General features: G+C 34.2%; 1 long non-coding RNA gene, 1 other non-coding gene and 1 pseudogene across 2 annotated transcripts; 1 reads left to right on the forward strand and 2 right to left on the reverse strand.

Moving 5' to 3' along the window:
* Nucleotides 1-2,185: 2,185 nt before the first annotated feature.
* On the forward strand, nucleotides 2,186-2,292 carry LOC121205559 (small nucleolar RNA R71). The gene has a single exon (XR_005900635.1). It is a non-coding gene; the product is annotated as a small nucleolar RNA R71 (small nucleolar RNA).
* Nucleotides 2,293-8,080: 5,788 nt separating this feature from the next.
* On the reverse strand, nucleotides 8,081-10,664 carry LOC107930079 (uncharacterized). Its single transcript, XR_001692943.2, has 8 exons — nucleotides 10,272-10,664; nucleotides 10,095-10,195; nucleotides 9,887-10,007; nucleotides 9,451-9,518; nucleotides 9,234-9,302; nucleotides 9,079-9,121; nucleotides 8,579-8,956; nucleotides 8,081-8,386 (listed from the first exon to the last, which is right to left on the reverse strand). It is a non-coding gene; the product is annotated as an uncharacterized lncRNA (long non-coding RNA).
* A 2,623-nt stretch (nucleotides 10,665-13,287) lies between these two features.
* Nucleotides 13,288-20,626, reverse strand: LOC107930089 (UDP-glycosyltransferase 73C6-like; annotated as a pseudogene).
* Nucleotides 20,627-22,489: the final 1,863 nt, after the last annotated feature.

Consider the following 22,489-nt stretch of genomic DNA (forward strand, 5'->3'; position numbering starts at 1 on the left):
AAAGTGGCAGGAGCATTACATAATCCAAAAGGCATTCTTCGGTAAGCAAATGTACCATATGGACATGTAAATGTCATTTTTTTCTTGATATTCAGAAGCTATCGAGATTTGAAAGTTTCCAGAAAGTCCATCTAAGAAGCAATAATACATGTGACCCGGTAATCTTTCCAACATTTGATCCACAAACGGCAGAGGATAATGGTCTTTCCTTGTAGAATCATTCAACTCTTGTAGTCAATACAAACTCTTCATCTCGTGGCTATTCTTGTTGGAATCAACTCATTCTCAAATATCATAAATTTTCTAGGCTATAGCTCTTTTGTGTGCCTTCAACACTTGCAATAACTCACCCTTCTCTTTCGGCTTTAAATCTGAAGCAATAATCACTGACAGTGTAGAATTTTTTCCAAGAAATAATATTCCAAATGATTCGGTAATTGCCTCAAATCTAATTTGGGAGGTTCTTCAATAGAGGGTTTCAACTTCAAATCTTTACTTACCTCAATGGCCTTAAAATATTTTTGTCTAAATGGAGACGCATTGCCATCCAAATCTGTTTTCATTTTACTCATCACAGAATTAACTTCATCAGCCTCCTGTCCTTGAATAAGACATAGTTCCAATATGTCCTTATGAACAATTTCTTGCAATGATTCTTGAATAGCATGATCAATAGAATCAATAAAATACCATGAATCATCTTAATCTCTAGAAAATCGCATGGCATCATAAATTTAAAAAATGATATCATCATCACTTACCCTAAGCACAAGTTTACTATTACCCACATCAATAATAACTCTAGCAGTGGCTAAAAAGGGTCGACCTAAAATTAATGGCACCTCAATATCCTCATCCATGTCAAGTATAACAAAATCAACACGGAATATGAATTTATCTACTTTCATAAGTACATCTTCAATAATGCCCCTAAGATATTTAACAGATTTGTTAGCTAATTGAATACTCACTCATCCTAATGGGTTTGGGTTCCCTAAGACCAAGTTGCTTGAACATTTTGTAAAGCATCAAATTAATACTAGCACCCACATCAGTCAATGCTTTGTCAATGTTTAAACTACCAATAAAGAAAGGAATAGTAAAACTTCATGGATCTTTCAGCTTAGTGGGCAATTTATTTTGGAGGATGGCTGAACACTCCTCATTGAGCTCCAAAGTGGATAGCTCTTCTAACTTCCTTTTATCTATCAATAACTCCTTTAAAAATTTTGCATATGTGGGCATCTACGAAAGAGCTTCAACAAAAGGTAAGCTAATATGAAAATGCTTAAAAAGTTTAAGAAATTTACCAAATTGTTCATCCATGTGGTCTTTCTTCAACTTTGCTAGATATGGGATCAATAGTTTGTATGCTTTAAACACCGGTGGTTGAAATTTTTCTATTTTTGTCACCCCATCATCTTTCTCATCAGTTTCTTATTTCAATTTCTTTTCAAGCTCAGACAATACTTTCCCATTCCTCAATGTAGCTGCCTTCACATGCTCCTTTAGGGTTGCTTCAGTGTTGCTAGGTAAACTACCTTGTTGTCTTTCCAAAACCAGTTTAGCAAGCTATTCAATTTGATTTTCAAGTCTATGAATTGATGCTTGCTAAATTTTCAAAGTTGTCTCAATGTTTTGAAATCATTTTTCAGAAACTGAAATAAATTTAGCAATCATATCTTCAAGGTTTGGTTTCTTTTCTTACTGATAAGGCCGCTAAAAACTTGGAAGGGGTTGTGACCTTTGATTTCCTTAACCACCCCAAGAAAAATATGGATGATTCTTCCATCCTGCATTATAAGTATTGCTATAGGGGTTATTTTGAGGTCTAAAATTATTACCCATAAAGTTGATTTGCTCATGCTTCATGTTAGACTTGAAGGGTGAATATTCTAAATTAATCATCCCCACTCTATTTGCATCACATTGCATCACTGGATTTACCTGCTTAGAAAAATTTAGACCACCAATTTTCTTACTAAGAGCTTCAACCTGGTTTTCCAACATAGAACTTTCATCAACATCAAAAACTCCACCTGCCTTGACAGGTTTTACTCTCGTAACTTGCCACTGATAATTATTCAGTGTCGTCTTCTCAATAAACTCTTGAGCTACATCAATCATTTGTCTAGTTGAGGGATTCAAACTATTGTAAAAAGTGTGAACTTGAAGCCATAAAGGTAGTACATGGTGAGGACACATTGTCAACAAATCCTTAAATCTCTCCCATGTTTCATAAAGAGTTTCAATATCAAACTGGACAAAAGAAGATAAGTCGTTCCTCAATTTAATTGTTTTTGCCTGTGGAAAATATTTTAACGAAATTTTTTCAGTCATTTGAGCCTAAGTAGTGATAGAACCTCGTGGCAATGAATTTAACCACTGTTTTCCCTTGCTCCTCAATGAGAATGGGAACAACCATGAGCATATGGCATCATCAGTAATGCCATTGATCTTGAAAGTGTCACAAATCTCTAAAAAATTGGCCAAATGAGCATTCAGATCTTCATCTTGCAAACCATCAAACTGAACATATTGTTGCACCATCTGACTTATATTCGGCTTGATGTCAAAATTGTTTGCATTAACAGACGGTCTAACAATACTTGATTTAGCCCCAATTAGAGTGGGCTTAGCATAATCATACATAGTCTAAGGGGTAGAACGTGCAGGAGGTAGCCGATTGCTTTGATTATCACACATCTCCACAGTAATATCCTTTTCCTTTTGATCCTCTACTATATTTTGTTGACTTTGTCTTGCTTCTCTAAACTCTCTACGATTTCTGTGAGCAGTCTTTTCAATATCACTATAAAAAAAATAATGGATCTAACGGGTTTCCTTTAGTCATAAACCAAAAGAACCTTCCAAAAGTAAAAAATAAAAAAATTAGAATATAAAAATTAAATTAAAAAAAATATTAAAATTAAAATAAAAACGACTAAATTAATAGAAATAAAGTTTTCTTAATATTTTAGTCCCGACAATGGCGTCAAAAACTTGATGTCCATGAAACCAACTAAAAATCTAACTAAGGCAAGTGCACCTATCAATTAATAGTATAGCTATGATGAGAAAAGATATCATTCCCACGAAAACTAAAAGTACTAGTAATTACCGTCTTTCTATTATTTAACCAACAAATTGGAGTGATTGATTAAAACTAAAATTAACTAAATTAATTAACTAAAGAACATGACAAAGAACAAATTGAGAAAGTAATTGAATAATAACCAAGAAGCGAAACAATACCTAGGAAAGAATTCACTTAGACTTCATCTGTCATTATCAATCTAAATTACACAATTTCTTCACTTCACATCTTGATCCATAGAAATCCCTAAATTATGCTAATATCTCTCTTCAAAACTAAGAGCAACTGACTTTAGGTTGATTAATTGAAATTACCTTCTAATTAAAACCCCTATTATTACATTAACTCGATCTATAGATTCCCTTATTAGATTCGACTCTAATCTGGTAGACTTATGTCGTTCCATTTCTAAAATTGCATGCAACTCCACTCAATTATGCTAGACCTACTCTTAAACATGGACTTTTCCTCCTCTATTCAAGCACATCAAATATGGATTAATAGTCTGAAAATATTAAACCAAGAATTAAGCACAGAAAATTGAGAACAAGATCCAAATGTTTATTGTGTAAAACATAAATCAAAAGACAGAATTCGTTATAGGGTTCATCTCCCCTAGGTATTTTAGAAGATTAGTTTATAATCGCAAATAAAAACATCTCAAAGACAGTATAACCACAAGAAATAAAGAAACTCATAATAAACTTTAAAGAAATCAAAATGAGAGCTTCAATCTTGATGGAAATCTACTTCTGAGTCGGCTTTAAAGGTGTTTTTTCGAGTTGTTTTCTTCAATATTTTTTGACGGCTTATTCCCCTCTTCTTATATTTGGTATATATAGGTTTTAGAATGATCGAAAAACCTAAAAGTTTTGTTTCCAGTGTTTCCAGAGTGCATTTTGTGAAATCCACATGGTTTGGCACATGGCCATGTGGCTCACACAGCCATGTGTCCAGCCGGTGTGGCTCCTGAAGCTTGTTTCGATTTTTTTATTTTCACTTGTTTCTTGATCCTTTTGCTCCCAAATGCTCTCCTAAAGTATAAAAACATGAACTTAAAGGATTAAGAGCACAAAATTCACCATTTTAAATCGAATAATCATCCAAAACCACATTAAGAATTAGGCTAAAACATGTTACTTTTGGCATTTATCAACTGCCACACGACACACGGCCTAACCACACAGCTGTGTGTCTTATTGTCTTTAGGTACAGGTTTTACACGGTTTAGCACATGGCGCACAACATGGCCGTGTGTCTTATAACAGTTTGACACAAGGTCTAAGACACAGCCAACGACACGACCGTGTGACCCAATATCGAATGCACACATGGGGAAGCACACGGTCTTGTGACCTTAATTTGAATATACACACGGGTGGACACATGGACTGGGACACAACCATGTGTCTAGACTTCAAATGTCCACACGATCTGGGCTATGACACACGGCCGTGTGTCCCCTATTTTCAAAATTTTCAACTTTTTCCTAATTTCTGTTTTGTTTCGAATTAACCCTAGAATGGTTCCAAACTATTTTTAGGGCTCCGTAAACTCGGTTTAAGGCCCGTAAGTGTTTGTTTGTTATAAGTGGTACGTGATTTGATTATTTGTAATTATAATTGAATATTTGTGAGTTAGTAATGTTAAATGTTTAAAATTTTATCGTAATACTTTGTGACCCAAATCCAGTGATGAAGAAGGGTTAGGGGTGTTACAATATCCATAAACATCAAACGCAATAAAATAAAGATAAAAAATTGGATTTTTAATGGAGAAAATTAGAATCAAGTAAAGATGAACAACTAGTAGCAAGGTAAGAAGCAAAAAACATTAAAGGTGGAATCTTTAACAACTAAAACTAAAGAAATTTGAAATAACATTAAGCAAAGATTAAAGAGTGGTTACAAGAAAGTTTAAAGACTTACCACGTAAATAAAACTAAACTATAACAAGAACTAACTTAACTAATAACTATGAAATCTATTCAAAAGAAAAGAGAACACCTAAAATAAAATTGAAAAGAAAAAGAAAAAGAAAAAAGAAACCCTAACCCCAACCTAAAACTAAGAATAAATATTATAGAAACTAAAGTGAAAAGCTCTCCATTTTTCTCAGTCAAAAGTGGCTTTACATAGTTGATTTCTAACCCAAAAATGTCGCCTAAAGTGCCCTTGAACGCTGGCTTTTGATTGGTGCTTCGAGTGGACAAACTCTGTCTCTGATGCCATTTTTTGTCCCACACAACAGGGATATCGTGATACCCAAGTTAGGATATTGCAATATTGTCGACAATCTCCAAAAAGAGGTGCTCTAGGTGGATGTCGTGATATCACTATAGATGGCCTCTTTTCCTCTTCAATTCAGGCTTCTCAGAGATGTTGCGACTTCTATGCTTCAATGTCGTGATACCCTTTTCTAGGCGATTTTTTCGCTCATGTTCAGGCCTCTGATAGCTCCCTACAAAACTCAATTACCCATTAGGGTACCTAATGGCACAAGTGGCCAATTTAGGTAAAAAAGAGAAAGAAAAAAATGAGACATTTTCATTTATTAACTGAAAATATGGAAATAATGAAAAACTATGGTAAAAACTCTATTTTGCTCGAGAAAAAATTCTTTAATGGCGTCAAAAAGGCCTAATTTGCCACATCGATTTGTGGTAGATCAATAGGTAAAGTAGATTCTCGATAGATCAAGCAGTTATCTCAACAACCACCAATCGATCCTCGACTCAGCAAAGTTTGTATAATTTTGTTTTGTTAAAGTGTGGCATGTACCTAGTTGAGTTGGTTTTAGTATAATATTAGTTTTTTTTTTGTGGCCATTAAGATTAGAAGTTGATGTATAGAAATAAATCATATGGATGTATCATTTATTTGGGTCAGCATATGGATGAAATGCAAAAACAATGATTTATTGTCTATAGTCCAAGTGAATAGGTATGATTAATGGAGAATTTAAGTAGAATTATGTTTGGTAGTTAAATTATAAGTGTTATGGCATTGGTATATTGTTGCATAAGGTGTTAAAGTGCATAATTTGATGCTTGAGAAATGTATGTGTTGATTGAAAATATGAGGTAAATAAGTACGGTAGATGTTTGCAAAATTGTAGGTCGATGTTCAATTAGAAATTGCAAAAACAGTGTGTGACGCCATGACGTCGTGACGTCGCGACGTCGTGCAAGTGATATCGTGACAAGATCATGACTTCAGGGCATATTGTAACGTCATGCATGGGTCATTGAGACGAGACCATTTAGTATATTGCGTCGCAACAAGGAACTCCCTGATGTTGCCACGTCAACTAGAAGTTTTGCCAACATTACAATTTAGTCCTAATTCGACCTCAGTTAGCTGTAGAGCTATTGTAAGCTCATATAAGACCCAAAAATGATTCTGTGTCATACCATATAATTATATTACTTGTATTTTATGTTAACTGACATTAATTGAATATAATTCGATCGTAGTTGCTTTGACAACGAATGCGACACCTTATAACTCGGACCCGGCGATCAAATCGAGTATAAGGTGTTACAATTTGATTTAACTGCATTAGAACTTATTGATTTGTATAAAGTATTTTAATTTTTATATTTATGAATTATATATTATTTTATATATAATAATGTGAAATTATATATGATTGGCTTGTATTATAATTTATAAGGAAATATAAAAATACCAATTTTTTTATTATAAATTTTTAACATTTAACAGTGTTTGCTGAGGAAAATGCCACTGAAGGCCTTCTTTTGCTACATTCAAAAGGAAAAACCCACAAAAAGATTACATTCCGTTAAATATTCTATATCTATTGCGATGTTTTTACACCATCATTTTTTGCAGCGTTTTTTATTTCATCACTATTAAAAAAAGGGCCTCTAAAGATCCATTCTGTTGTGGTGATTGTTGGATGATATCTTGAATTAACAAAGTCATATTAATGTAAAAAGAGTTCCTCACTTCAACAACTTTTTTTTCCTTTTCTCCAAACTCTTTAGTACGTTTCCTTCTTTTTATTCCTTTATTCATCATCTGCGTTATGTGTTTTTAACATCTTATTTCTTCAACATGAACCCAAATTTCTCATCTCCAAACATCGTTGAGTTGTTGATTCCAAGGCTGACTCCGATTTCCAGTATTAGTACTACAAGCTTCTCGTTACTAAACTAGTCTCTAAAGAATGACAATGTTATTAATGGGATGCTTTCAATTGTTGAATTTCATATCTTGGCAGAGGCGGGAGATAAAACCTCATCATGATCTAAGAACAATATTTTAATAAGGATTTCATTTTATTTATCTAAATTTCATTGAATTTTTTTTATAATATAGTCATTTCAATGTAAAATCGAAATAAAAATAAACACTTAATTCAAGTTGATTATTTGTTTTCAAACACTAATAATGAATTTAACATTTTGCCACTATTGAATTCTCAAATTGCTTAACTAGAATATATAATATATACTCACTACAGCAAATCAGGTTTTAGCGGCATTTTTTTGGGGCCTTTAACGGCGTTTATAAGCGCCACTAAAATAATTTGCGACGTTTTGATAAACGCCACAAAAAACACCGCTATAGATAACGTCACTAAATTTTGCAACATTTATGTGAAAAAAGCCGCTATAGAACATGACCTTTAGCGGCGCTTCTCTTGCAAACGCCGTTAAAATACATGACCTTTAGCAATGCTTCTCCTGAAAATGCCGCTAAAAAGCATGACCTTTAGTGACACTTCTACAAATGCCACTAAAAATCATAACATTTAGCGACGCTTCTCCCACAATCGCCGTTAAATAGCATGACCTTTAGCAATTTTTCTCCCCAAAATGCCACTAAAGAACATAACCTTTAGCGGCACTTCTTATACAAACGCCGCTAAAAGTTATATCTTTAGCGGCGCTTCCCCTTAAACGCCGCTAAAGGTCATTAAAAATAAAAAAGATTAAAATATTATAAAGAGAGCATATATCAAAGGGAAGCATGCCATAGTATCAACACTATTATCACATCACATACAACAAGCATTAATTGGATAACAGTTTATATACAAATCCATTCCTATCACTCTACCCGCTTAAGCAAATCCTTCAGCATTACTTTAACAGTTCCTATACAATTCCATTTATGTTCCAGGTGCACAAGTAACTTCCGTTTGATTGTAATAATCAGCCCATTGCTTGTAACGCTACCGATATGAACTCTGCAAAGATATGAATGTTACGCAAATCAACTGTAAGTAGCTTGTAGTGATCACTGAGCACTTCTCCATTCTCTGCAAAGATATGAACTCTGTATCATTCTACAAAGAAGCATGTGCCAAAATGCACCAAAAGCAAGATACTATGAAGTACAAGAAGCTAGCTCTGTGATTCCTTCAATCAAAAGTTTGTTGGTGCACAATGAATTATAAAGCATTGAACATGAAACAGAGCACACCAATATTATAATTATATATAGGTGGTACCTGCATCAAGTGGAAACAGAGGGAAGATGAGGAGAAGGATCAAAGAGCTGAAGGACAGGATGGAACTTCTCTTTGGATTGGCAAAGCTATATGATGACAAAAATCTTCCCCAAAATATTGATTTAACATATTGATATTTCAATATATTATTTTTCCCCAAAATTCTTCCCCAAAATGAATGAATTAAATTAGTATCGAAAATGAATTAAAGAAATGATAAACGAAAAGAGTTTTCAATTAACATAACTCATAGAAACTACGAAATGAAACAATCTGTCGCACAAGCTCCATATGACAAAGAGAAAGTTATACGTTCATATGAAATGAAACAATCTGTTGCACAAGCTCCAGTAGATCTTCAATTGCAGCCTCTTCGCTCTGCATTAGCAACAAAGTAAATAACATTAACATCCAGATTAATGTCTCGCCGTTAAAGATAACCCTACATTACATAACTCATAGAAACTACGAAATGTCTAAAGATTCCTTAGACTTCTAACCTGTCGCTTCCCATACTCTTGTGCAATTTCTCCAGCCAAGTTCCTGAGAACAAATAATGAAGTGAGAACAAAATTATTCTAGTTATATGTCAACACGAACATGAAACCAATATGTTAATTATAGATTGAAAAATAAAGAAGAAGTAAATTAGTACCAAAAATAAATTCGCATAGGTGATCTTCTGGTTACAAACCCTAAGTCGGAGCACCAACACAAAGTGGAACTTGAAACCAATAACAAACACAAAAACATTAACACAATCTAAAACAACTCATAAGTTTGACTAGATATAGCTGATGAAGAACCACTAATACAAAATTTTCACAAAAAGTAGAGTAAATTAGCATGTTATCAAGTCGGACAATGCTCACCTCACATACTCATGACCCCACGAACCAATATCACCTTCTAAACCCAACAATCTCTACTTCAAACTCTCCTGTAGGATTGTCAAATGAAAAAAAATGATAAACAAAGATAGAACCCAACACAGACAGGATATCGGCCAAGTATTTCTACAAACAAGTGAGCTAAATTAGTGATGCAGAGTATATGGGAAAAAAAAGGAAATATCTAGGAAGCAAACACTAAAAAAATTGAAATTCTTGATTTTCAAAAGTGTGGCTAATTGAGATATTTATATAAGGAACAATTCGCAGCACCCCTGAAATAAAAATTATAAACAACGTCCCTATATAAAATATTAATGCCTTCATCTAAATCATCCTTCAGTGAATTGCTTAGCCCAATAAACATTACCCTAATAAAAGATGTAATGGAAGATAATCAAAGCAAAATTCCTAATACCTTCAAATCGGATTCTGGCATTGTCTCATAAAAAGCTTTTAAGGTTCCATAATGAGGATGGAGAAACTTCAATGGCTTCGGAACAGAAGTCATAGAGCTTGTTGAAGTCCGGATTTCATGCCTACATAGCATATCAAATCAAATCATAATTTTTTTAAATAACCTTTAACTACAAGTGACAAAAAAACCCCTAATTTGATTCAATCACCTCATGCTCTCAAGACCTACTTTCTGTAACCTAGGATCGGAATCCTGAACTCTCTCTACATATAACTCCAACTGTTGTTTCAAAGCCAAATCCTTCTCCGACTGCATAAAAAAAGCCAAGTGTTAAAAAAATCGATACAGTTAACCAAAAAAAGCTAAATCCCGAACAGCCACTCACCAGATCCTCATCATCTTTTTTCTTTTGGTCCTCAGCCGTACAGATCTTGGGAGGATCCGAAGTAGCTGCAGGACGGCTTCAGCATATGAGATTGAAAGACATGATTCCCTTCCCCCCTCCCGGTAGAAGCAAAAGGAAGAGGCTGGGGTTTTAATTGAACGTTGAAAAGGAAATTGGAACAATCAAATTGCACGCCGCGTCTCTTCCGTTGGTTGAGATTAAAGATGGGTAGGCATGAAATCTTTAAGAGAGAAAATTTATGAGAAGGGGATTTTGATCAGTGAAACCAAAGGGAATAGAATCATGGTTTTTAGCAGCGTAAAATTAGGGATTTAGAGGAGGGAGTGAAAATAAAACCGCGCCGATGGAAAATTTTTTGCGGCGTTTTCACTAAAAACGCTATTATAGTTAACTTTTTACGGTGTTTTTCTCAAAAAACACTACTATTGCTCAATTTTATTTTTTTCATTTTTAACATATATTTTTCTATTTTTTTGTTTTAAAATTTTTGTGCTGAGATTATCATTTTTTGAAATTTTTATTTTTTTAAATTTTGAATATTGATCTTTTTAACTAAAATATGGACTAAAATATTAAATATTAATTTTTTAATTTTTCAATTTTCAATTTTTTAAAGATTTTTATCATTTTTAATTAACATATAAAAAGATAGTATCATGTCATGTGAATTACCTTGTAGGTTTTCACGTCAATATCATTAAAAAATTAATTTTACAATTACATTCCTATTAAAAATGAGATTTAACATTTTTTAAAAAGTGGAAGCTTTTGGTTCAAAAAATGAGAATCAAATTGATAAAAAAATATAAATATTGAAAGTTAAAATTTAATTACCATTATCAACTCTTTTAGGAATTAAATTGATAGATGGGTATGGCATGGTCTAGTATTGTTGAAAGGATTTCTTTTTTCTTTCTTTTTTCATCAACATTATTTTTTTAAGTATGGTTTGCATTAGTTGTTTAGATTTTTATATAAATGGCATTTAATTATATGTATACACCTAAATTTTGATAGAGATACATCTTAGAATTATATATGAATTTCGGTTTAATATGTAATTGTAGACGTGAAATTTTAATTCTGGTTTAAATGTATAGTTGAAACTTTAATTTTAATTTAATCATACACATTTAAAAAAAAATACATCAATATATTTTTATATTGAATAAATATAAAATGATGTTATATCAATAATTGTGTTAATAATTTACAAGAACTGGATCAAATTAAAGTTCATGTATGCTTTTGGGATTTAACCCATTTTGATATATATTTTTTTTAAATAATAATTTATATTTATCTTATTTAGATTTATATTATAAAAAAATCCAAGATACACAAGCTAAGTAGTTCACCATATTTACCCCTAAACCCTAAAAATTAAACCCTAAACCACAAACACCAAACCTAAAAACTTAAATAAACCCTAAATCTTAGACCATAAAACTTACATCCTAAACCCTAAATATGTATTACAAGGGACAAAAGTAATTAGAAAATCTTATTGCTTACCTAAACCTTAAAATAAATTGATTTTTTGTCATTTTATCAAAAACCCTAACCCTTAAACCCTATTAGCCTAACCACTAAAACCATGAACATTACTAAAACCCTAACTATAAAACAATAAACCCCAAACTCTAAACTCTAAACCATAAATCCTAAACTCAAAACTCTAATCACAAAATAATAAACATTATATCATAAACCCTAAAACCCAAAACCATAGACATTAAACCTTAAATCATAAACCTTAAATCCTAAAATAAAATATTTTTTATGGCGTTTTTCGAAAAGCTCCGCTAATACCACTAAAGCTCAACAAACGACGTCGTTTTGGTCAACTTTTTGCGTCGTTTTCCGAAAAGCGCAGCTAATGCTCGATCTTTTGCGGCATTTTTCAAAAAACGACACTAATTCTCGATCTATTGCAGCATTTTCCTAAAAGCGCCACTAATGCTCAATCTTTAGCGGCATTTTTCAAAAAAGTGCCGCTAGTGTCGTTGTTTTGCTAAACTTTTTTGAGGCATTTTTCGTAAAGCACCGTAATGCTCAATTTATAACGGCGTTTTTCACAAAGCGCTCTAATGCTCGACTTATAGCGGCGTTTGTTACATAAACGCCGCTAATACTTGACCTTTTAGGCGATTTTGTCATAAACGCCGCTATACCTCTAACCTTTTGCAGCGTTTTCCTACTAGTGCCACTAATGTACAACTTTTGGGGTGTTTTTAGTTTAAGCGCCGTTAAAAACGCCGCTAAAAGCCTGTTTTGCTGTAGTGATCACATAAAAAATGTCATATAATCATGTAGAAATAAATGATTCATGTGTATGTTACACATTAAAATAACATTTAAGAGTTTGTAAAATAAATACCAATGTATAATCTCATAGATTTATTTATAATCAATAATTTAATTATTTGACTTACTTTACAGGGTAATTGGAACAGATTTGAAGTAGAAAAGAAAAGAAAAACTATAATTTTACACTGTAACTACAAGAAAATAATTGTATACACTTAATTCCTTCAAGAGACCCTTTATTGGGTGCTTGAAGATGTAAATCATGATGTTAAGTACTTGAGCTCTTATGATGTTAGGATATAAGACGTCATAATTCGAAGATTTTTTTCAAAAGAGTCGAAAATCTCTCAATAAAATTAATTTGTATTTTCTTTTTGTTATTTTAGGTTAAGTCAATTTTATGTTTGGATCATTTTTAAATTCAGCTCATTTCGAATTTTTCAAACTAAATAATTATTTGTTAGAATCATTTTCAATTATACTTGTTTTAGATTTTGATCATCCTAAATGAAATTAATTTTAAATCGATTTAGATTTAAGTTAAATAAAATAAAATTTTTAATGTCAAATCAAATTAAGAAGTATTTAAATTTAAATACAATAAATGAAATTTTTGAATGGCTAAGAAAGTTAGCAAAGTGGCTCAACTTGATAATTAATTTATTATAATAATTATTATCAAAAGTAGAAAGCAAAGTTTAATTGGAACTCTCTATAGATGATAGACCAATAATTATCCCAAACAGATATTCATCTAAGGTACTAGCTGGACTTGATATTGACAAATGTATAATATGCCAGCCAGGGTGGCTTGCTAACAAATAGAAAACAAACTTTATTTTGAAACTCTTCATAACTGATATATCCCGGTTCTTGAACCAGATGAGGCTCCTAGCAGCAAGATTTATATGAGGAGTTTCGTGCATTACCTGCTACCAGGGTCCATATCATCATATTCCACTTCAAACGGACAAGGAAACCCAGAGTCATCAAAATCATTTTGTATAGACCTACTGTATTATGCATATATCATGTAAAAGTGTCCATGTAAAAGTAAATCAAAGTACAAATAAATATTTATAAGTATGTTACACACTAATAATTTTAAGAGAAAAAGATTACGAAGCATGCATAATCTCATCTGTTCATTTATTTATTTGGTTTCCTTTATAGGGTAACTCAAAGTGGATTTTGAAGAGGAAAAGAAAAAAAAAGCTATAATTTTACACTTTGACGAAAGAAAATTAGTTGTATACATTGTATTATGCTTATTGAAAGAACTTATATTCTCATTCACTCTCATGTGAGACAGAATTCGAATCCAAACATAGTTTTGAAGATTGTTGGATGATATCTTGGACTAACAAAGTCATATTAATGTAAGAAGAGCCCCCCACTTCAACAGCTTTTTTTTGCCTTCTCACCAAACTCTTTAGCACGCTTCCTTCTCTCTATTCCTTCATTTCTGTTGCGCGGAAGCGTGTGAAAGAGTAAAAATATTGTACTGAAAAATCACACTAAGTTCAATTCCCAGGAAAGAGAGGTAGATCATGAAGATCACTTAAATACCAAGTCTTTCCTAGCCAGAATATCCCTCTATCGTAATTTAATAGCACAATAAATCACTACAATCACATTCACAAAATATGCAAAATAAATAATAAAGAACACCAGAATTTTAACGAGGTTCAGCAAATTTTGCCTACGTCCTCGGGCACTACCAAATATATTTCACTCAAAAAATTACAAGTGAATTTTACAAATAGGGAGAGAGAATAATGCCTTAAGTAGAGAATGGAAATTATGGGATGAAGAAAGTAAGAAATGGTTAGGCCTATTTATAGTTGAGGTTCAAGGATCAACTCGTAATGTCCCTATACAATTAGGGACCAAAATTGCAATTATCCCATGATAACTTTTAACCCAACTTGCCAACCAATCTTACTTTCTACTTTCGGTGCCCACCCTTTTTGACATTTCAAACAATGGGTGGGTTCCAATAATCTCCACCTTGAAGATTTGATTAGGATAATCTTATCTTCACACAATTCTTTCTGCCTTTGACAAGAATACTTGATAGTGCCTTCTTCAATTGTTAAACTTGCAGGATACTAATCAAGTTCAAACAATGTTCAAACTTGGTTATTATTACCACCTTGGTCATCATATCTGCGGGATTATCTGCAGTCTTGATCTTCTGAAGACAAATTTTCCCCTCATCAATAATTTCCTGCACAAAGTGGAAACGTACGTCAATATGCTTTGTACGTGCATGATAAACTTGATTCTTTGCTAAATGAATAGCACTTTGACTATCACAATACACGTTAATATGCTCCTGGACCAATCCCAAGGTTTTAGTCATACCTTGTAACCAAATAGCCTCCTTTACAGCCTCTATTACAGCCATGTACTCGGCTTCTGTGGTTGACAACGCAACTGTAGACTGTAGTGTAGACTTCCAACTTATTGGTCCTCCAGCAAGTGTAAACACATAACCGGTGGTTGATCTTTGCTTGTCCAAATCACCGGCATAGTCAGAATCAACGTACCTAATAACACCTTTACCAAGTGTATTATCCTGCTTGAACAGTAATCCAACATCCACGGTCTTCTGAATATACCGTAGAATCCATTTCACAGCTTGCCAATGTCCTTTTCCAGGATTATGCATATACCTGCTCACTATACTAACTGCCTGTGAAATGTCGGGTCTTGTACACACCATTACATACATCAAGCTACCCACTGCATTAGAATACAAAACTTGCAACATGTATTCTCGTTCTGTATTCGTCGAAGGAGATAGTTATGCAGAAAGCTTGAAATGAGAAGCCAACGGGGTACTTACAGGTTTTGTCTGTTCTTTCATGCCAAACTGCTGTAGTACCTTTTTCAAATACTGCTTCTGAGACAAGCTAACTCTATCATGAGCTCTATCTCTCTATATTTCCATGCCGAGAATCTTTTTAGCTTCTCCTAGATCTTTCATCTCAAATTCGAGATTAAGTTGAGTCTTCAATCTTTCAATCTCAATTTTGCTCTTAGATGCCATTAGCATATCATCAACATATAAGAGCAAGTATATGAAAGTTCCTTCTTGTAGCTTCTGAAAATACACGCAATGATCAAATTTACTTCTTGTGTACCTTTGCCCTTTCATGAACTGATCAAATCGCTTGTACTATTGCCTCGGAGATTGCTTCAATCCATAAAGCGACTTTGTCAGTTTGCAAACCCAATTTCTTTTCCAGCAACATTGAATCCATCTGGTTGAGTCATATAGATTTCCTTTTCCAAATTACCGTGTAAAAGCGCAGTCTTCACATCAAGTTGAACTAGTTCGAGATCATATTACACAACCAAGGCTAGCAAAATCCGTATAGATGAATGCTTCACAACTAGAGAAAACACTTCATTATAGTCATTCCTTCTTTCTGAGCGGAGCCCTTTGCTACCAATCTAGCCTTGTATCGAATTTCATTTTTACCAGAAAATCCTTCCTTCTTTGCATATACCCATTTGCATCCAATTGCCTTCTTTCCCTTGAGTAGTGTCACCAACTCCCAGGTCCTATTTTTATGAAGAGACTGCATTTCTTCATTCATTGCTTGCTTCCACTTTACACCATCAGGGTTACTTATTGCTTCTGTGTAAGTAGAAGGAATATCATCATCTGCAATTGGAAGTGCATAGGCCACTATATCATCAAAGCGAGCAGGCTTACGAATCTCTCTTCTTGGCCTCCTATATGCAATTGAATCTTGTTGCTGTAGAGGTTCTTGGGTAGGAACCTCTTCATCATTTGTCCCTTCAATATTAGCTGGATCATCGTTAACCTTTTCAAGCTCCACCTGCTGCAAAGTACTACTGGTTTTGTCATCCTTTTGTGAATCCTTGTACTTTAACATGGTTGATTCATCAAAAGTCACATCTCTACTGAAATCAATCTTCCTTGTATCAGGACACCAGAGATAATATCCTTTTACTCCATCAGTTATACCCAAGAATAATGCTTTCTTTGCTCTTGGGTCTAACTTAGATTCTTTTACATGATAATATGCAGTGGAACCAAATACATGTAAAGAATCATAATCAGTAGCAGATTTACCAGTCCACATCTCCATAGGAGTTTTTCTATTTATTGTAGCTGATGGCAAACGGTTAATTAGATGGCACGCATATGTAACTGCCTCAGCCCAAAATTCCTTGCCCAATCCAGCATTGGACAACATACATCGAACTTTCTCCAGTATAGTTCGATTCATGCGTTCTGCCACCCCATTCTGCTGTGGTGTATCCCGAATAGTGAAGTGTCGCACAATGCCCTCATCTTGACATACTTGTAGAAATGGATCATTTTTGTACTCAGTGCCATTATCTGATCGAAGTCGTTTGACCTTTCGACCAGTCTGAGTCTCCACCATCTTTTTCCATTTCAGAAATGCATCCAAAACTTCACTTTTTCTTTTCATTAGATACACCCATACTTTTCTTGAATAATCATCAACAAAAGTAACAAAATAGTGCACACCTCCCAAAGAAGCCACTTTGGTAGGTCCCCACACATCATTGTGAGCGTAGTCCAGAATTCCTTTCGTATTGTGAATTGCTGGACCAAATTTTACCCTCGTCTGTTTTCCCAGAACACCATGTTCACAGATTCCAATTTGCAAGAATTTGCACCTTTCAACAAGCCTTGCTTCGCCAAAGTCTGCAAAGCTTTTTCACCAGCATGTCCCAATCGCATATGCCATAATCTGGTAGCCTCTGAATCTACATCTTTTGTAGAAACTGTTGATGTTGATCCAATAACTGTACTTCTATTTAAAAAGTACAAGTTATTTCTTCTTGAACCTTTCATCACCATCAATTGCCCAGCTACTACTTTTAGTAATCCATCTCTCAAAGTGATTGTGAGCCCTTTAGATTCTAGGGCCCCTAATGAGATGAGATTTTTCTTCAGGCTAGGTACGTAGCGAACATCTGTCAAGACTTGGATTAAGCCGTCGTGATTCTTCAATTGGACTGTACCCACTCCCATTGTCTTACAAGCACTATCATTGCTCATAAGAACAATTCCACCTTCTAGCTCTTTAAGACTAGAAAACCAGTCCTTATTAGGACACATATGGTAAGTACATCCTGAATCCAAAATCCACTCATCTATTTGACATGCCATTGCCATGCCAACCAAGCTAAAGTCTGACTCCTCATCATGCTCCGCTACACATGCATTAGAAATAGCCTTGCCCTTTTGTAGCTTAGGACAATTCTTTTTCCAATGCCCTTTTTCACGGCAAAAGGCACATTCATCTTTGGCGGGTCTCCCTTTAGATTTTCCCCTTCTACTAGATTTACTACTGTGTGAGCGACCTCTTACTGTTAAGACTTCTGCAGTTGTATCTCTGTGATCTCTTTTATCTTTCTTTCGAGTCTCAGATCTATACAACGCACTACAGACTGCATCAAATGTGTTCGTGTCCTTCCCATGAAGCAATGTGGTGGTAAGATGATCATATTCATCAGGAAGGGAATTCAACAACAATAATGCCTTGTCTTCATCTTCAAATTTCTCATCCAAATTTAGCAAGTCGGCTAAAATTTTATTGAATGAGTTCACATGGTCATTCATCGACATACCAGGTGCATACGTGAATCGATAAAGTTTCTTTTTCATATAAAGCCTATTTTCAAGACTTTTCGTTAGAAACTTTTCTTCCAGTGTATCCCATAACTTCTTCGCCGATGTCTCCCTCATGATAGAGTACTTCTGCTCTTTGGCCAAACATAAGCGGATTGTACCACACGCTTGTCTATTGATCTTGGCCCACTTCTTGTCATCCATCTTGTCAGGTTTTTATGCAAGGGCTATATCTAGCTCTTGCTTACATAAGACATCCAGGATCTCACATTGGCACATACCAAAATTATTGGTACCATCAAATTTCTCTACTTCAAATTTTTCATTTGTCACAGTAGTCCTTGCTGATGACGATGCTGCTGCCATTTTTCTCCTCAATCCCAACTACTGTATACGTGAACAGTACTATATACGTAAATAGTACTGTATACATGACTAGTGCCGTATACGTGAATAGTGTCGTAAATGGTCGTATTCTCCAAGTACGAATTTGGCTCTGATACCAATTGTTGCGCTGAAGCGTGTGAAAGAGTAAGAATATTGTACTGAAAAATCACACTAAGTTCAATTCCCAGAAAAGAGAGGTAGATCACGAAGATCACTTAAATACCAAGTCTTTCCTAGCCAGAATATCCCTCTATCGTAATTTAATAGCACAATAAATCACTACAATCACATTTACAAAATATGCAAAATAAATAATAAAGAACACCAGAATTTTAACGAGGTTCAGCAAATTTTGCCTACGTCCTCGGGCACTACCAAATATATTTCACTCCAAAAATTACAAGTGAAATTTACAAATAGGGAGAGAGAATAATGCCTTAAGTAGAGAATGGCAATTATGGGATGAAGAAAGTAAGAAATGGTTAGGCCTATTTATAGTTGAGGTTCAAGGATCAACTTGCAATGTCCCTATACAATTAGGGACCAAAATTGCAATTATCCCATGCTAACTTTTAACCCAACTTGCCAACCAATCTTACTTTTTACTTTCGGTGCCCACCCTTTTTGACTTTTCAAACAATGGGTAGGTTCCAATAATTTCCTTCAATCACCAATTGGGGCTATCGCGTTTTTAACATCTTCTTTCTTCAACATGAACCCAGATTTCTCATCTCCGAACATCGTCGGTTTGTCGATTCCGATGCTGATTTCGATTTTCAATATTTGTACTACAAGTTTCTCGTTACAAAATTGGTCTGCAAAGAGCGGCAATGTTATTAATGGGTCACCAACAGAAATGCCTTCAATCATTGAATTCTATCCGCAATGAGTTAAAAAGCCGTCTATAGCTGGGTGTGACAAAATGAGTACTTAGGGAGCCCATCCCACAACTACAAGCCCTCTTCCTTTTATTCTTTCCTCAAATCCATCCTCTTTGATCCACTTCTCAACTTGGTTTGATGTTGTATCGTTTCCTCTTAACACCCAAATGAATGGTTTGTTCGATGCCTCTAACCCCAAACCCAACTCTATTAGTTCTGGGCACTTTACAGTGCTGATGCTCCCAAGGCAAGCATAGATTACAGAGTTAGGTTGTTGAGAATCAAGCCACTTCAAACACTGCTGCTGATTAGTTGAAGCCTTGTTGCCTCTTTTAGCCTTGTCTAACTCATCTTTGTGACTAAGAGAAACTGGACCAATACACCAAGCTTTCTTTATCTTCCTATACTCTTTGACATAAGTTGGCTCCAGCTCCTCGAAAGTATTTATGAAAACCCCGTATGATGCTCGGTCAGCTTGGATCATTGGTTCAAAAATGTCCTTCCTGGATGCATCACGGTTAAACGATAACTGGGCTTTAGTAAATTTGATCTTTTCAGTCAAGCCAGGCACCGTGAAGTATTCAGAATCAGAGGTTATGGTCTCAAGTATCTTGGAGGAAAGTACATTGTGCAAACAAAGAAGATAGAAGCAACAAAATCCATGGAATGATATCCTTGGAATCTGAAACTTGGTGGCAATTTTGTGAGTATAATAGAGGCACATGTCAGAAACAATGCAATTAGGGCGTGGTGTTAGCTTCTCAAATAATTGCTGTGCTGCTTCTTCCATCTTGTTTGCTGCAATGAAGAAACTGAAAAAGTCCTCCATTGAATACAGCATGTCTAGACTCTAGATTCTCAACCCCATCTTGCAATCCTTCTTCTTTGCCAGGAAACTGGAGCTGCACTAAACGGATACGGAGCCCTGACTCAATGGCACGGGCAATTGTATTCTGGACTCTGCTTGCGTTGTGAGGTGTTGTAACTATAGTAACAATCACGTTACGTTGTGCTAACAGTCGGCCAATATCTACCATGGGGATCAAGTGACCTTGAGCCATGAAAGGGAACAGCACAAAGTGAGGCTGAGGCTGGTCGAATAAGGAACCCATAGAAATAAGAGTAAATGAAACACGCAAGTTAATTTGTAATAGAAGGGTGCCAATAACTGTTATATATAGCGAAGTTTGAAGTTCATTTAAGAATGTTATACTTGGCTGCTGATGCAAGAGCATATATAAGAATATTGTTTTATACGGTAAAAGGATGAGGTTGGCCAGAAAAACTAGAATTCTGTGGGCTGTAATGCTTTGTTATAAACCTTTTTTTTGTCTGTTGCATTTCAGTACGTGTCTGACCAGTGGCCCTGAGTTCAGTCCTAGTCTTGGGACATAATTGTGTGAACGGCATATCATATGGCAATGGCCGAAGGGCCGAAGGACAAACAAACAAAAAGTTTGAAATGGTAGTCAGCAAGATATCTTTGTTTGTGGAACTGGGTTTAGGCCTGGAAGCTTTCTATAAACATTAAAACAAGTCACTATATTTGGAAAATTGTCTTCGATCACCAATAAGTTTCACCTACGTGTCTTAGGCTACAACTCAAAATTCATTTAGGGTTCGTACTGCTCTGTGTGCTAGTCTATCACTGGTTTTAACTCCAAAATAATAATAATAATAATAATAATAATAATAATAATAATAATAATAATAATAATACCAGGCAGGTAAAAGCTAGAAGTGTATTGAAATATGAAAGTTTACGAGATACTTGGTGAGATGTAGGTCACTCATGTATCTGAATCCATTTTATTAGTGTTTCATTAGGCGAAACATTACTATTGAAATATGAAACTTGAAAATGTAATGCAATGAATTTGATAAAATGACTTGATATAACATTGAAGTAAATTGTATGGAATTGATATAATCTTATAGATTGACATGGAATATGACATTGAAAATGGACTATGTAAAATTGGTATGTTCTTATGAATTAATGATAGAATATAACATTGAGATAAGTTTTGTGAAAGTGATATAAATTGGTATGTTTTGAGTTTACTTATAATGTCTAATGAACATGGATACTTATGCTCATCTTGTAGTTATTTTAAGTGTCATGTTCTAGCCAAAATTATGCCAAAACTAAGGTAGCTAACATGCTTATGTATGAACAAGGTAAGCATAATATTTTCTATTTGAACTTATTAAGCATTTTTATGTTTATCCTAGTTGTTTTCCCTACTTATAGATCATCAACTTGCAGAACTTACCGAGTCGGATAAACGCGAGTCATACACTATCACCAAGACGGTAGAATCATGTCTATTTTGTGTCTAAATATTGTGACATGTATATAAGGGCACTTCGTTGTGCTAATGATCATTTTTGAGTTGATAGTTATGTGTAAATGTGGTTATGGTTGAACTTCTATGATAAGTTTGACATACAACTTATTTGATGCATAGTCTTGATCATGTTCAATGCTAGTATGTGTAATGATGTTAAACTTGCAAGACATTGGCATGTTAAAGGTTGCAAAGTGAAGAAGTTGAGAAACATAAGTTGATGAATGGTTTGGAAATAGTATGTTTGGATATTAGGCATGAAATCATGTTAGGGTACTTTAAGTGCTTGGTTCCCAAGTTGCGTAAGTATGATATGTTAAAATGAAATAATTTAGTATGGCTAGTTGATAAAGGGTTGAATGTGCCTAAATGATGAATATTTATTTTGTACTATATTGAATGTTTGATTTCAAATGTTTATAGGTTTGAATTGGTATAGATTGGTATGAAATGATTGTGGAAAAAAGTATGAAAGTACATAGTGTATAATTGAAAGCATGAAATTGTTGGGAAATGTACCCATATTGTAGTAAACATGTAACTATTTTCTACGTATTTGAATTATGAATGAATAAATAAATGTAATTTCACATTTCACTATTATATCTTTTGTGTTTCTATCTG

The sequence above is a fragment of the Gossypium hirsutum genome, chromosome A08 (assembly GCF_007990345.1).
Source record: "Gossypium hirsutum isolate 1008001.06 chromosome A08, Gossypium_hirsutum_v2.1, whole genome shotgun sequence".
Classification (NCBI taxonomy): Eukaryota; Viridiplantae; Streptophyta; class Magnoliopsida; order Malvales; family Malvaceae; genus Gossypium; species Gossypium hirsutum.